Raw genomic sequence first — 16,547 nt, 5'->3', positions numbered from 1 at the left:
GCCCTATTGTACTGCTGAGGACCCCTCCACCTTCCACCCGCTGTCCTCCCTCTCAAGAGGCACTTATTTAGTTGGTACACAGACGCCATGCTGAGAACCACACACAGGCAGACCACACACACAGCGAGCACAAACACACACACACACACACTCACTCAAACACATCCTGCCAACAGAACAAATCAAATATACTCAGCTTGAGTTTTGCCTCTGCACACGCACACACACATACCTGTCAATCATTCTCTTTTTATTCTCTAATTAAAACAGAAGTGTGGGTGTGTGTGTGTGTGTGTGTGTGTGTGTGTGTAACTAAAAAAAAGCCCTTTTCTTTCCATTAATTTAGCTGTGTGTGTGTGTATATGTTTTAGAAAAGGGGTTTTCTTTGCCACTGAATGTGTGTGTATGAGATAGAGGGAAAGAGATGGAGTGTGTGTGGGTTCATGTAGGAGGTGTTCTGTTCGCAATTAATCACAGAAGTGAATCTCCCTCCCCTTGTCGTATAATATAGATGTCATCTACAGCAGTAACTACACTGGGCTGCTGCTGCATAAGTGATTCAAACAGTACTGTTTATCTTAATAGCCTTATATTAATTTTTTTAAATATTAATATACTATACCATACTTATACTCATAGAGATAATAAAACATTGTGGCTGTAGGTGACCCAACAGCACAAAAGCGTATTGGGAACAAAGCTGAAGGCAACTTTCAGTCGAAACTGGAACATCATTGATCTGTTCGAGAAGTAAGAAAATATCACTCAAAATCACACTGACATTTGTAACACAAATGATTGAAAATCCAGTCTTGGAATAACTCTTAACTCAACAGTATTTTGTGTTGGCTCGCTCTCACATGTCTGGATAAAGGTGGCAAATGAAAGAAAATGATCTGATACTGTTGATTGTGTATTAAGTATTTCTTCATTTGGTGTTTTTGCAGCTTTTACTGAACACCTTTCTCATCAGAATCAGAATCGCTTTATTTGCCAAATGTACAAAGTACACTGGAATCTGGTGATGCAGCACAGTGGGACAAGAAGATAATAAGTTTAGAAAGACTAACTCAAAAGCTCAAAGAGTTAAAGTTAAATACCAGAATTATCTACAAATAAGAATATTGTATAAGCTCATGGGTGATTGACTTATGTCTGTAATAACAACAAGACAGAGAGGATGGAAAGGTAGAGGACCTGCATGGCCAAGATTACAGCTAAAAAACTGAAAAAAAAAGTATGTTAGGAAAAACTTTTATTGTGTATCGTGGATATGGAGTGAGTGATTGCATAAAGAGGCTAGTGAAACAGCAGACTTCCAGCAAAGAGTTTTGAAATTTAACCACTGGAGTCACAAAGCTAGCCTTAAAGTTGGCGTGTGTATGTACAAAAATGGTTTTGTGACATTACAGCTAGTTTGAAAGCCAATCATGGTCAGCGCACGTACCCTGAGAATGAACTTTTCAGTCCTTGTTTAATTATGATGTGTTAATGTCCTACTTCTATACAGGATCTTTCTGTTATTTATTTAATTACCTTTCTTCATGTCGTCCAGTTTCTTTGGCTTCACCCAGGTGTTTGTCAGTTTGTTGCTTGGTTACTCACCAGGTTTCATTTAGCTTTTTATAGCCCCCATTTAAGCAGTAATTACGTGGTTACTTTCCAAGAAAAAAAAAATGCAAAATGAGGTGAAACGCTTTCCATCGGGGGGGTTATTATTCTTAATATTGATCATTCATGATGAGGCGTATCTGTTACAGGCCAAGCTTCCAGTCAAGTGTGGGTAACCTGTGCATGTGATGCTGCCTTGCAGGTCTGTTGTGGGATGTGTCAGTGCAAGAAGTACAGACACACAGCAACAAGTGTTTTTTCCTCTTCAGGGTGGTGAAGTAACTCCGCTTAAAGGTGTGAAGATAAGCTCAGGTTGCAGCATCACAGAAACTGAAAGGCTGTGTGTTGTGCGTAGAGAAGAAAAGTTACTGTGGTGTCTTCCTGGAGTCTCAACAGCAGATTTTATCCAGACTGTGAAAAGCTAGTTAGTTAGCAGATTTGAGCCAGGTTAAAGTAATTTAAAATAGCCTAAAACGAGAGGTCTCCTAACAATGGTTTGCAGCTGTGGGTCTGGAAAGGTAACATGCAATCATGTTCATCACTCAGTCGGGCTTCACGGGTAGAGAAACAAACGTGTCGCTCAGCAACAGCAGCAACAACTTCATAGCCAATGTAAATGGATGATGATCACAGACACCGAAACCCTTATAGTTATTATAACTTCCCAAAACAGCCCAAATTCATCATCTAAAATTACATTTTTGTCCCCTCAATTGTTCAAGCCAAGTTGGCACCCATGTCTATATGTCTCCACCACGTTCTTCAGACAGTCTTCAGACAACCTCCAGTGGACGGACAGGCTCAATTGTTGTCCACAGCCGCCTGTGTATGCGTCCATTTCGGAGTATAATCAGGCCTTGACGGATGCTCTGGGTGAGGAGCGCACTGGACTGCATCTCCCAGTCAGCACTGGTGAAGTGAAAAGCAGTTGCCATATAGCATTCGTTTGTGAGAGCTGTCCAGCAGTTGCTGGTCAAAGCTATTGCTTGTCTGACCTGGCTATCATTTAGTTCATGATTTTTTTTTTTCAGAGTGTCTTTCAGTGCATTGACGACAGAATTTCATGATGGTATAACATGCCATGGAGTTTTTGGATCCCTCATCCTCTCCTATGTTGATTGACAGAATATTGCATCACACTTTCTTACCCCGGTTAGTTGTGTTGTGATCTTTGGCTGCAAGTCAAATGTGGTAAGTTGCAGTTACTACTAAACTGAAGACTAGCATTGCACGATTTAGATTCGACTTTGTTGCCTTTCTGGAGGAAACGTTCCCACGCTAAGCTTCATTTTTATGTCAGTTACTGCTCCTGAAGGAAGCCATATGTGTGTATATGCAAATTACCCTACAGACTGACATACTAAATAAATCAGAAATATTCTCTGTGGTTAACTGTTGACATCCTATTACGCACCGACTGTGTGTACCAGTGTACTTCATTGACATCCCTCTCACTCTCCTGTTAGTTTTGCTGCTCTTTAGTTGGCGCAGGATAGATTTCACCCTTATCATTGTTATTATGATGTTTGGTGATGTAAGACATAATTCTGAAGAATGCTTTGCCCAGCTTGAGCAGACGTCTAATCAGCCAGAATCATTAAAAACACGTGTGGGAGTGCAGGGCCTTTAACTCAAACAGAGACAGTTTAGCAGTTATGAATCATAAAAATATTTGTAACAGAAACACTCAAATCAACAGCAGTGTCGCAAGATAAGCATGCACTGCAAATTAAATCTAATAAATACAAAGGCAGGACAGAAGAATATGCAACAATTGAATCACAGTGAGTTGAACATGGGAAGTTTTGAACACAGCAGCCGGTTGTGTAGTGACAGTATTGTGAGATGTCCATGTAACAGCAGGGACAAATAGTCCTTGAAGTGAATGGTGTCACTTGTGACATATTTGAAGTATTTTTCAGAGAAGAGCAGCCAGAAAAGATGCTGCGATGGGGTGAAAGTGAGCTGGAAACTCTCGTCTTGGTATGCTTGATGGTGCGCTAGGTCAAAAAAAAAAAAGACTCATTGGAAGGTCAGTGCCAGTTTACTGTTGTTGCTGAGGAGGTGATGTTCTGTAGTTCTTCTGATATTTGACCTTATCTGCTCGTGTACAGATGGTGAAAAAAAAATTATTCTCTCTACAAATCGATGTGTGGCTAAAAGAAGGAAAAGATCTGCTGGAAATGAAAGGGACTGAACATTACAATCGCAAAACTGGTTTTAAGGAGAAATTTTTAGTTTCTGAAAAGAGTGACTTCTGCTTATAAAATAAAGAACAAAGAGAAGACTGGGCTTTAATTACTTTGAGGAAGTTAATAACCACCAGCTATTCTTCCTTTAAATGGAAACAGAATTTTAACTCTCAGCTTATCAATTGTGTAGAAAACTTTTCCTAATTTTAGTGGCACAGCTCCCATATAGACGGATGACTCGGGGTCGTACTAATACAGATTGAAGCGTTTAGCTTGGCTAGCCGGCTCCAGGATGTGATCCATCAGAAAACAAGGCTAATGTTTTCAGCTAAACCACTCCGGGTGCAATTATATGGTCCACTGGCATTGATCATAGCTCCTCTTCTTCAATCTATTCTCCTCTATCCCTCTCTCGCCCCCTTTAATGGCTAAGTCAGTGTTAAATGTTTGATAAATGAGTTTTGAGACCGCTTTCCCATGGATTTATTAAAATTCTATAAAAACCCTCTTTTCAGTGTGTGTGCATGTGTGCTGGAGAAAGAACGTGATGGGGAAAAGTAGACTTTGTGTTCGTGTGTGTGGGTGTGTGCGTGTGAATATGAAATACTGTGGTTAGAGAGCGGGGTTTTGGCCATTTCTTCAGACACACAGCTTTGAGATATCACAGTGTTACTGCTAACTAGAGTGCTGCATATTTCTCTTTGCACCCAGCTCAAGTCTGAGTAATAACCAACCTCAACCCGAACTGGGCAGGCTCTGTTTTTTTTTTTTTTTAATGTCCAAACCCGACCAGGGTCTGACCCAGTTAATGTAAGCTAAAGCTCTGACTTTGGGTTGTTACACTGGTTACAAAAGTGAGCGCTTCACCTGTAAATGACCATCAAAATGTGTTGTTTTATATAGACCAGAGTCTCACAAACTTTTTCATGTCTCAGCAGGTCAGACCACCTCAGTTAGAGTTACTATTTACATAATCTAGTCATTCTGGTTTTATTTGGAGTTGCTTGTTCGACGTCCTCCATCTTTAGCCAGGGTACATGAATATTTACCACCTGAAACAGCCTAAGCATTGTGTTGCGTTCACATGTTGTCACAGCACTGAACGTCATTAAATCATCAAGATTTTTGTCCAGACAAAATCCACTCTCTGTTGCTGATATGTGAGCAAACAGTTGACTATTTTCACATCCAGTAGACTCAGGGAAACACTGGAATTGGTAATGTTTTTGATTTGGACGAATGCACGTTCAACAGTCACACTTAGATCTGTTTTGTTCACCAACTTTCTAATTCTCCTCACAAGCTAGCTGCTAACTGTCGTGGTGAGCACATAATGTGGAGTGGGTTTATGAGGATTTCTGGCAGCAGTGGGAACAAGTGGTTGTTTTTTCAAGTGACAAGTAAGTCTCAAGTGTTTGCACTCAAGTTCAAAGTCAAGTCAGGCAAGTCCTAAGGAGGGTTGCAATATACCAGCACCGACAATAATTGTGATATTTAAAAACATGATATTGATGTCATGTTAATCATATATGGGTACTGGTAGCTTTTTTTTTCCTCTATAATGATAATAGTATTATGATTATTGTGAATTCTTTTGACCATTTGATATTGTGGCAGCCCTAGTCCTAAAGTCACTTCCCAAGTTTCTTAGATGTTAAGCTAACATTAGCTCAACTTACTGGTCTTTGTGCAGCTTGAAATGTCAAACGAAGTTGGAAGTTCTTTGGTCCTGTCCATTTTGCATGCTTGTAGTTTTTGTGTGTAAACAAAATTATATTTGCTATCACCTCTTCCAACTGGAGCCCAGTAATGTTCTTCATTGTTTACTCCTTCTACTATTGGACGCAGTCAGATTGGTTCAAACAAAGTGGATCTTAAGAATTAAGTGTCAACTTGCTGTGAATGAACATTGTTAATGTGAGCTGACTCAGGGAGTGATGGAAAATTAGATTATTTTGGCACACTTCTTAAATAGCATAGGCTACTTCTAGTCTAATCTAGTCTTGAGTCTAAAGTCATCAAATATGCAATTTGTCTCTGACTCAAAAACAAGTCCTGTGAGTCGAATGTCCACATCTCTGACTTTGGCTACAAACAGACTAAACCTTATAGTAAATGTGCTGTAAAACCATAACAGTGAACAAAAAAATAGTGTTTTAGCCTCTAAAGAGCTGCAGAGTTGGGTGAAAACTCTGTGGGTTTGTGACCGTGAGTAACCCTCTCATCTGTAGTGATTCAGTGTTAATATAAAGAATAGTAATTAGTGGCGCTTTGAGATGTTTTTAAAATCAAAATGGATAACTTGGCTCAGCTGGGTGGTTGAGTAGAAAGTAAAGAAAAGAACGGAAGAATATGAAGCAGAATGCCAGAAGAGACCAAAACATCCCCACATACAACTTAGTGTGAACTTAAAATGACCCTCTTTTAAAGTGGAGAACAACCACAGCCTGAATCTGCCGGTCCTGAGTAAAGCATTAGATACACACAAAAAGACACATACACACACCCTCACAGAAGCACTCGCACACACTCCTAACACATGCACATGCTAGTGGAAGGCCAATTAGCGCAGGGTGAAAACGACAGGCTTTTTTGAAGCAATGTTTCAATGACGACATTTAATTGGATGGTAAATCAACTCCTTATCTGCCTCTCCACAGCTTGGTGTGGGGAGAATGAGATGGAGACAGAGAGGGAGAGGAACGGAGGGAGAGAAACGGAGGGTGAGACGGAAGAGAAAAAAGGGGATCGAGAGGAAGAGGGGGGACAGTGAGTGAGCAAAGAGACGAAGAGAAACAGAGAGGGAAAACTGGTACATGTGTATGTATGTGTACAGAAGTATAATGTAACCTTGCCAGTCACTAAATTCTAGAGCGGCAACACTGGGACTTTATAGTGGCCTCGACTGATAGGAAGCAGTTAGAAAACAACAACAGACCATGAACACCATGACGGATGTGCATTAAGGACATCTACAATTCAAATAAACAGAACAGATACTGAAGGGACGAGTCTTTTTCCGAGACACTTCGGGCGACCAATAGTCCCAATCCTTTGTTAAAGTAATGCTAAAAGTCAATGTCACATTATTCTCAGCCAACACACCCTTTTCACTGCAAGCCTTTTGACATGCCATAGCAGAAAGAGCATATAAATCGAAATTACAATGTCTGCATTCAATTGAAGTGTCACAGTAAAGCAGCAAGCAAGCATCAACAATACCAAGACCCAGTAACAGGCTCACCTACATGCATCCCATCTAAAAACACAATTGCCTATAAGTACGTTATTATTTGACATTTAACATGCGATCAAAAAATATTCCACAGTATTATATTTCAGATCTGAAAACACAAATTTGAAATATTTTCTTTTAGGCATTTGTGTTAGCAGATGTGCGCACAATCTGGTACATTTTGGCCCCTGCTAGAGAATCAGTGTTTCACTCAGTAATTTTCTCTCTGGTTGACAGTTTCAGTTGTGTTTATTTATTTAGTTAATTAGTTATCCTTTATGTAGCCAGGAAGGTCCCGTTGAGATACAACATCTCCTCTTCTAGGGAGTCCTGATCAAGATGGAGGCACACGCAGTTTCACATGAAAAGACAATTTCACAATTTCAATTTTGTTAGAATACATACAATACATGACAAAAATGCAAAGGAGCTATTAAAAGAAGAGAAACATATAGACATGAGGTTGATGACACTTCTACAGTACATCACTGCAGTTAGTCTGTTGCAGGTCTGCATATTTTCAGCTGGTGTTACGTTTTTCTGTAAAATATTCAATATTTTTGTACCATTCTTGTATTTAAAGAGAAAATCTTGTTTATTTAAAAATCTAACATTGTTCAGGCTCAAGTTTCGCCTGCAGGCTTGAAAAGTAGTTGTAATAAGTTAGAAAAGCAGTCTTAGATTCATGTTGGTTATGCTGGTTGCGTTGGATTAAAAATAGTGACACGAGGAAAAGAAGTACAAATAGAAACTTTTCAAACTGCCCCGGAGCAAAATCCTTTTTTTTCTGTTTGCTCATCCTCACGAACGATATGTTCCATTTAATTACACTGTCAAGAAGATTTTGTTAAATACAGTCGTTCCATCAGAGCTTCAAGGAAGACGACATAAGACACAGAGACAAACAGATTCACACAGCCTGTAAGTTTGCCAGCAAAATACACAACATGACCGTGGTGCAGCAGTACCAGGGAGATCGTAAACCCAGAAACCGTAAAAAGTAGTTTTGGTGCCTAAACCTAACCAAACTGCAACCATTTTACATTAATCACATGACAGCGAAGGTTCAGTACAACAAACGGTGGTCATAAATCATTTTCAAACAACCTGTTCTGTCGATTAAGTATGAGGACTCTTTATTTGAGACGTGTGAAGTCACTGAAAGTGTCTAAAGAGGCCACATGAGGTGATAAATGCACTCAGATTATTAGGCAGGCGGATACACAAACATGCACACATATATCAGTGTACACACTGAGTCACGCACAGCTGTTGAACCAACACACACGCGCAGCCTCCTTTGAGGGCAGTGCTTGTGATCTATCTAGCATGCTGGTAATCCCAGTGATGGCGGTCACTCCAGCTCTGTAAACAGCTGAAATATGGATGATAAAAGGAGCAGATGAAACTGAATAAACGAGGAGCCTGCGGACAAAAAATCCTTGAAGATTTTCCAAACCCTGTTGGACCCCGGCCTGAACCGTATACGACTCGAAACTTCAATCGCGCCAAGTGGATGATTGACAGTTTTCATTTGACTTTGACATTTTTCATGACGGCAAAGCAACAGTTTTTCTCAGTGGCACATGTCGGTCTCTCTGGTGTGGAGGAGGGCCGAGTTGAAAGATGAAGTTCAGTTACTTTGTGTAATTTAGCCAGCAGAGTAAACCCTCTCCTCATCTTCCTGAGAAAATTCTCCTAAAATAAAACAGAAATGGGAGAGGATGAGTTAATAGCTCTCGGTGGACGGTGCAGGAGAAAGTGTTTACATTCATCAGGCTCTAGATTTCATTCTGTTTGACTTTGCCTGCGCATATCTGTCTTTTTCTTTGCTCATTATCCTCTCCTGTTCTCTCTTTGTATCGCTTCTTTTCTCTCTTTCATCATGTCTCTCTGCCAATCTCCAAGTCAAATGTTTCTATCTCTATGTTATTGTGGATATGAATAGACTCTATGTCTTCTGGGGTGTTTTTATTAATTCATATTTTGTCATCCCACATGCTTTCACTGAGTCATTCATCTCCCTCACACACACACACACACACACACACACACACACACACACACACACACACACACACACACACACACACGGAGAAGGGAGCCTGTTGTGCAGTCTCAAACACATTACTATAATTACCTCTTAATGATTTTTAATTCCAGTACAAAAGAAACAAGACACTCTGGTGGATTTGAAACATGAAAAGACACAGTTATAGAAAAGGAAATCATCTGAGTGGAATCACATTAAATGTGTTTGTTATGTAATTTTATAGGTGGCTGCGTGTGGAGTGTAAACTGACTCCTCGCTAATAAGACAAATTAATGTAATGAGCGCTCATCCAGCCAATCAGGATGCAGTGTCAGGCAATAATTCATGTTATATGTGGGGCATGTTACTGTTCAACCCCTGTGTGCACCAGTGATGATCTCAACAATGATTACAATGCAAATGATCAAATCAGCTGTTCTTCACTTTAAGTTCATGATCATTTTAAACCAAAGATTAAGTTAAGTATTTAAATTTCTTTATTTACATGTCAACCAGTGATGGTGGAAACCAGCTCTCTCCGCATTTCTCCTGTGTAATTCTTTCACAGTTTCACATAGCTGAGAAGACGTGTAAAAAAAACAAAACATTTTCTATCTCATCAGGGGTCTTTGAGTAAAAATAGAGATACTTTCTTACGAGTGATAAATACAGATGGCAGCATTTAATGCAAGAATATTTGGTAACCATGGTAAGACATATTTGCATCACCAAGAAGTGTTGGGATTTTCCTTAATGCATCACAAAGTGAAAAAGAGAGAAAACGTAAAGCAAGTACTTCATGTATTTTGTCAGTTTCTCATAAAAATATCAGGCAACAAAACAGCAGAGAGCATAAATATACACCTAGTTTTCAGTGAAGTGCTGCATGACTTTCTGTCGGTCACTGACATCTGATTTCATCACGTTGTGCTGACAACACAGGATGACAATCAGTGGTCAACTGTCCAGTGAATGAGTGACCTGTCGCTCCATGATTACAGCTCTTTAGTTTGATTTAAAATGTAACTGTGGTGGAAAGAGTACTGAAAATGTTGTAATGCATACTCAAGTATGAGTAAAATATTGCAGTGTAATTAGTCACTTCCATCTCTGAAATGTAAAAGGCAACAAAATATATTTTCTTCCCCCGAGCTCTAAACTGCAGGTGTGAAAGTGACCTTTCCTGTTTTATTTCTAATTAATGATGATTTAAGAGCAACATTTTTTTTATTTAAATATCCATAATTTCTGATGAGTCACTCTCGTTGGATGATAAACTTAAAAACGTGGGACATTTGCGGAAGTTCTTTCTTTGCAGTATAATCCTAAATGTAAGAAGTTGTGTTCGCTGCAGCCGTATCTTTGGCGTTCTGTAGGTCCGTGTAGACTCGGCACTTATGCATGACACAGTTGTAAAAGACAGCTTTGCAACCATGCATGGTTATCATTATGTTGTGTATGTGTGTAGAGCTCAAGTTATGTTTGTTTTCTCATGTGAAAATTACCAGCATATCAATCAATAATCAATGGAGGTAGGTTAGTTTGAACACTGTGTGTGACTGTGTGCGTGAGATGGGCTTTTGTGTGTCCCTGTGTACCCACATGTACCTGTCTGTGACTGAGTGTATCTGCCTTTAGGTTGGTGTGTGTGTGTGCGAGGGAGAGTCGGTGCGTTGGTGTGTGTAGACGTCTATCTATCTGAGCAGCTATTTCAGAGAGAAAGGATTTCTGCCTCAGTAATTGCCTCGGCTATATTTTCCCCCTGAACCTCTCTTTCCCTCTCTCCCCCCTCCGTCTCTCTCTGTCTCTCATTTTTCTTTGGTATCTATTTTCTCTCTGAATTCTGTCCTCTCTCCTCCTGCAGACTTCCTCTCCGGCTCTCACTCATCGTTCATTTCTCTTTTATATTCCCTCCATCTCTTAGTCCTTGACATTAACCGTGATCTCACAGGAAGATCAATTAGGGAGACACACACATACTCTCCCTCGCACACACATACTTAGTACATGTAAGAGTCATGTCTATTAAAATCCATTAAAGGCAGTTTCTATTCACTGAGCTTCTATGTCTGAAATGACTGAATGATGTGATGTTTATTGTGCCATCTGCTTTAGAGGGTCCGTACTGCAAACAGGAAGCAAACCCTGGAAGTGTCAGCGTGATGCTCCACTGAACTAAACACAAGCGTGATGGACAGGGACGGTTAAAGTGAGGCAGGGGGAGACAGATGTATAGACGGATGGATAGAGACAGAAATAGACAGACTCAGCGAGCCTGAAATCATATGAGTGTTTCCATTTTTGTCTGTCAGCTGTGTTTCACACCGAAGTGGGAAATCACATCTAAATGTTCTTGTTTGCGTCCATCAAATACAGCCCCCTATAGTGTGAAGCCATTAGGAAAATGACACGGAAAGTGTCACATTTCTCGCCGTTAGCATCAAATTGAAGTATATTGCTAAATTAACATATCAGCATCAAATTAATGTGAAACACTTGGGCGTAATGTAACCTAAATAATGTCACATCATTTCAATTTAAAATATATAAGTTTTCATATATAATTAAGGCAAAAAGCAAATGTTTATAACAAAGTAAAGGCATTCACATATAATTCAGGTGCTATCAGAGCAAGTCCTGCACTAATGAACAGTAAAGTAAGAATGTGGTCTAGTTTTCCTAAAGAGAATTCATGTCACATTTATTTTTTCTTCTGTCTCTTTCCTACACCTACACCTACTCTACTATTATGAGGAATTATTAAAGCTTTTGTTCTCGTTTAACTGGAAACACTGCCAACCTCCTGTTTTGTGTTGTTCCTTTTGTTATATATGTCTTGTTAAATCCAAATCGTGCTACGAGTTTGGCCTGCATGGGCGATTAAACAATGGTGATATCGGCAATAGACATCTCATCAATAGCAATAAGAAAATTATTCAATATAATGTTCAATCGCTTCACTTAAATGCATTAAATGCTTGATAATGGAGCTTCAAACGACATGCGTAAATGCAGTGGTAAAATTCAAAGTAAGGTGGTTGAATTCAAAATAAAGTGGTTAAAACCCATTTTTCTTGGTTTTTGATAGAAATAGACCAAGAAAAATTATCAATAATTATTAATAGCAACTAAAACTATGAGTACATGGTATTATTGTGACATCAGTATACTATTTTTTGCATATTGAAATGTCACAATGGAAGAAAAAATATACTAAACTGTATTTTTGCATCAACAATGGAAAAAAAGACAGTTATGTGGAAGGTGTGTTTGTGGCCCACAGTTTTAGTGTCCTGGTTCATTCTGTACATTCAGTGCTAAAGTTTTGCCACACGTCATAAAAAAAAGATGGACAATTCGTGTCCATGTGCACAAATCTAATATATTAATAGATTAAACTTCATAACTATTTCACAGACTGCTGTGAGATTGTGTTTTTGTGTTGCTAATGTCGTATGTGAGTTGTTGTTTTTTTTTTTAAATATGCCCTTTTCCCATTGCCAAAAGATGCGTCTGCCTTTTTGTTTTGTTTTTTCTGATATGCACTGGAAACCCAAGACTTTGATGTCTGTGAAGGAGAGCAGAGGGAAAGGATTTTTTTTTTTAATTCTCTCTGTGTTCAGCTCTTAATATTTTGTAGTCTGTAACTGAATCTCTGTGGTTTGAACTTTAGTTTTGCTCTCATTGTGAGTTGTGTTAACTTATTGCTGATGAAAACCAAACATTTCCTGATTTTGCTGCATCATAATAAAAACTTTTAGATAACAACAACAGGGAACTTTAATTGTGAAGAATTCGTTTCTCCACGATTTTCCAGGCACTCAACTAAAGACGAGTCAGTAGATATGCATCTTCAAGTGGGTGCAAACTCCGCTGTGCTGGGCTGAAGCATCGAGTCAGACTGATTCAAGCCAAACTGCACCTGTGTGTAGAAAAGGAGCAAAAGAGTCACAGATAAAGGCGACAAACTTTTATTGCCCCTGCTGAAAAGGGGTGAAAATTAGCATGTCCACTGCAAGTCATGTTTACATCACTGCGAATCGGAGCCGGAGCCAATAAATTACTGCGACTATAGTCCCTGTATACTGCAGAACCTTTTGATGTGGGCTTTTATGCTGATTAATGCCGTTCCCCATTGAAGACAAAAGCCAGATGTTAGTGGGGTTTTTTTGTCCAGTATAAAAATATATTGTTTCATTAACCAGACACCCAGGTAGTTGGTTTATTTTTACACATTATTAATGGCACACATCTGTTTTCATTCTGTCATGCTGTGTAAAATTTTTACATTTTGGTTAGAAATATCCACAAATCTTTGGTTGGAAAGCACATCCCTTGATCCTCCCACTATGGTTTCCTGTTGACTCACAGTCTAATGAATATAATGTTGATGTAGACTAATGAGCTCATGTGCTCATGTCTAGAAAACATTCAGATGGATGTTTTGTTGTTGAGCTCAAGCAGGTTTGACTCCGTACCACACACACACACAAATGACCCAGCCAGATTCCCTTTTATTGTTTTGTTGTTTTAACAGTCAGTGATTTCAGGCTGAAGATGAAGTCATCTCCTCATCATGGTTACTAAATTGTTCCTCTGGTCATGTTTGTGCTATTAGTTATAATGGTGTGTGACAGAGGTTATGGTGCTGTAATATGTTAGACACGAGCTCTGCAGTGAACTCTCTCGGTCTTCTTCCAGCTGTTCCTCAGCCTCTTCCTCCTTCTTTTAACGGGCCTGTTTGTTGGATTAATCTGAGCCAGGATCTTATTTTGTTTTCAGTTACCTTTTTGGAAGCGATAATTTGGCAATGGACGTTTATTCGTGTGTCTTGTAGGTTTAAGCTAACAAATCATACGTTTCCGGCAGAGGCAAAAATGGTTTGTTTGGAATAAACAGAAGAACAACTCTGTAGTTTGCATTAGCAGCAAACATGCACTTTGGCTGAACCGACAAAGCAAAGAGTCCCAGCTACAGAGGCTCCGGTTTTTGACCCGTGTTTGTTATTTGACGGTCCAGTTTTCATTGTTTGACACTGATATTTTAGTTTGGTTTCACCTTTCATGCAGGAACGTTTCTGGACGAGGGAGGGCCATTGAGAGGCGGGACCTTAGTTTGAAACAACTGTTTGAGGAGTATTTTAAATGTGCATCGTCTGCTTTAGTATGTAGGCAAATTTTAAGGTTTTGCAAGGTTATTTTACTAAAATCAAAAATAAAAATAAAAGTATTTTTCATGATGGAGTGTGGAGTCTCAGAGCCTGAGGAAAGAGGAACATTAGAGGATTTCTCCTGAAGCTTAAAAGCTTTACATTTTATTTTTAAGATGCCACTCTGTTGTCTTCTAATTTATCTTTTAAATCCAAATTTTAAACACATGATTGTAAAAAACTGTAAGATACTGTAATGTGGATATGAAAAATGGTACATCAATGTGAGCAGTCAGTGCCCCACTTCGGCCCCCCGAGTCAAAAAAGTCTAGAAACACCCCTGCTTTCATCACTATTAAACTGTGTTTTTAGAGTCACACACTTCTCTGAAATGTCAGTCCAGTCATCTGTTGTAATGTCACTGTAGTCTTCAGTCCAGATCCTTTTCAATAGCAAAGACTTTATTGACAAGGGCACATGTTAACACAGATTAGCAGCATGCAGCCACTGATCTGGTAAATTCAATGAGAGTAGTAGCATATGTTAAAGCTCAAACAGCCTGTTTCTTTCTCCTTAAATTAAACTCCAGTCAGTCCCATGAACTGTGGAGCTGAAATGGCCCAGTGGTTAACACCACTACGGCCAAACCACAGGCATTTTATGGCCTTTTTGAATTTGAAAACTGAAACATGTCAGCTTTCTGAATGTCCCTTCATGACTTTTCTCTGCCAAGTCAGTATTTATAAATCATACAAAGGGTAAATATAATCCTCACTATATTGTTGCATCCTCAAAATGTTTTGACTTTCAATATCTTAATATAGCATCAGCAGTAATTAGATTAATTTAAATTAATGTTTCACTATTGAATCAACCCCTCCACCATACATAATAGCTTAACAACCATAACTAGGAACTGTAGTAAAAGTAATTTTGGGAATTTAAAGAGTTTGGAAGAAGATTTTCTTAACTTTTTCAAAACCAAAATGCAAGCAAAAAAATTTAAGGAATGTTTTAAACGGTGTGTTTATCCACTCTAACATGAGATGCAGTTGTTAGAATGCCTGGCTAAGAAGCTAGTACATAGCTTAAATTAGTAGCTGAATGTTATTTGCAAGGCCAAAGAAAACATTATTAAATAAGTAGGTTACATTAGTTTGTATGGTTACAGGTTATATTAAAATAAAGTCACTTTCACAATAGCACATGAACTGTGTGGTTACGTTTAGGCTAACATTAGCGGCCACACCCTGCGTTTTACCATCCAACAACCCCAGCAATATTACATTATGTTCACCACATTTGGAAGTTACATTTTTCTCCATCATACTCATAATACTGGGATTATATCTCTACACTGCAGCTACAATATTTTATTTACTGCAAAAAACAGGACATACAGTTTGAGTCGCTCATCCATGAGTAGATGCACACTTCCTCCTGCAGGGTGGTGGTGCTGGTGGCACAATCTAGATGATAAATAGCACTAAACTCTCCAGCTAGCAGAATCAAAGGTAGCCATCTGCTTCTGTCTCAAAGACCTGTTGTTTGTTTAAAAAAAAATAAAAAAATAATTAAGAATTTTGACTTAGATATCACTGTAAACTTTATGGGTGTAAGAAACTATTGATACACTAAAGTATTGCGATATCATGTTTTGTGTTGCTGCATTTACTCTAAAAAAACTCAATCATGATATTGTGATACATGCAAATATTAGTGGCAGTGGTTCATTTTGTGTTTAATAACAGTGTTGTTATCAATCTTCACTGTTCTGATTGCATTAAAAAAAAATTGTCACTCAGATTTGATCCATAATTAATATTTTGTGTCACATAAATGTGTGCCAAACATTCATTCATTTATTTATTTTTTGGTCACCATGTAATAAGTGGGATAATGTACAGCCGGTCATTACTGTGAAATAAACCCCTTTAGGATGATTCAAGACCCTGCATCAACCTGTTGGATTTATTTCAAATTATTATGTGGCTTTGTTAAGTACTTGATTCTGATTGGTCAATTACAGCATTCTAATGTCTGTTATTTCTTTATAGCAGACCGTTGCCATGTATAACTGACTGTTGCTATGCATAACAGGCTGTTGCTATGGACACAGTTCTAGTCATAGACTCTGGAGGAGCTACAAAATCATTTTTAAATCAACAAAGTCCTTTTTAAAATCAATATTTTCTGTCAATTTTTTTAATTTATTTTGGTAAGTCACCATGTAATAAGCAGGATAATGTCCTCCTCCTGTATTACTCCATCAGTTTTTAGTTCACAAAAATGACCTGCTCACTGCACATTATCCCTTACACATTTGTC

The 16,547-nt window shown here is 38.7% G+C and overlaps 1 protein-coding gene across 2 annotated transcripts in view; it reads left to right on the top strand.

Moving 5' to 3' along the window:
* aff2 (AF4/FMR2 family, member 2) overlaps window positions 1–16,547 on the top strand; it is a 199,190-nt gene that overhangs the window by 88,083 nt on the left and 94,560 nt on the right. The gene's annotated exons all lie outside the window — the stretch shown is intronic.

Source organism: Lutjanus erythropterus, chromosome 5 (genome assembly GCF_056507025.1).
Source record: "Lutjanus erythropterus isolate fLutEry1 chromosome 5, fLutEry1.hap2, whole genome shotgun sequence".
NCBI classification, from domain to species: domain Eukaryota; kingdom Metazoa; phylum Chordata; class Actinopteri; order Lutjaniformes; family Lutjanidae; genus Lutjanus; species Lutjanus erythropterus.
Note: the sequence above shows the minus strand (reverse complement) of the source record. Positions and strands in the feature narration are given on the sequence as shown.